The sequence below is a fragment of the Gossypium hirsutum genome, chromosome A10 (genome assembly GCF_007990345.1).
Source record: "Gossypium hirsutum isolate 1008001.06 chromosome A10, Gossypium_hirsutum_v2.1, whole genome shotgun sequence".
Taxonomy (NCBI): domain Eukaryota; kingdom Viridiplantae; phylum Streptophyta; class Magnoliopsida; order Malvales; family Malvaceae; genus Gossypium; species Gossypium hirsutum.
Genome location: NC_053433.1, coordinates 58,005,491 through 58,006,014, shown reverse-complemented (window position 1 = coordinate 58,006,014; position 524 = coordinate 58,005,491). Strand labels below are relative to the sequence as shown.

Genomic DNA, 524 nt, shown 5'->3' with positions numbered 1-524 from the left:
TCTCCCACCCTGGTTTATATGTGTTGGAATATGGGTTGCTGTTGTTGCGATTGAAATTTCCCATATAATAAACTAAGGCTAGATTTGATGGGCATTCATAAAAAAACATGATCTTCACGGTAAACACATGCTAACTCAACTTCTTTCATTTCTTTCACTGTAGTTCGTCTTTTCAGTGTTTTAATCATAGCTGTTAGGGAAGTGAATGCATCAAGTCCCATTGCTCCAAAAACTCTTTTAGTAGACCCTACTCTGGTAATGGGGTATTAAAAATCACTGTTTGCTATTCTATCTATAATTTTATATGCTTCATTATATGATTTATCGAGTAAAGTCCCATTGGAAAATGCATAAACCACCTTCTTTGTATGCATATTCAATCCATTGTAAAACATTTCCATTTGTTTCCAATGTTGGAAACCATGCATTGGGTATTTTCTGATTAACTACTTGAATCACTCCTATGTTTCATATAATGTTTCATCCTCAGATTGTCAAAAGGACGTAATATCGTTCCTCAGTTT

The 524-nt window shown here is 34.2% G+C and overlaps 1 non-coding gene across 1 annotated transcript; it reads left to right on the top strand.

The window, feature by feature from the left end:
- The first annotated feature begins 417 nt into the window (after positions 1-417).
- Positions 418-524, top strand: LOC121208952 (small nucleolar RNA R71). The gene has a single exon (XR_005904073.1). It is a non-coding gene; the product is annotated as a small nucleolar RNA R71 (small nucleolar RNA).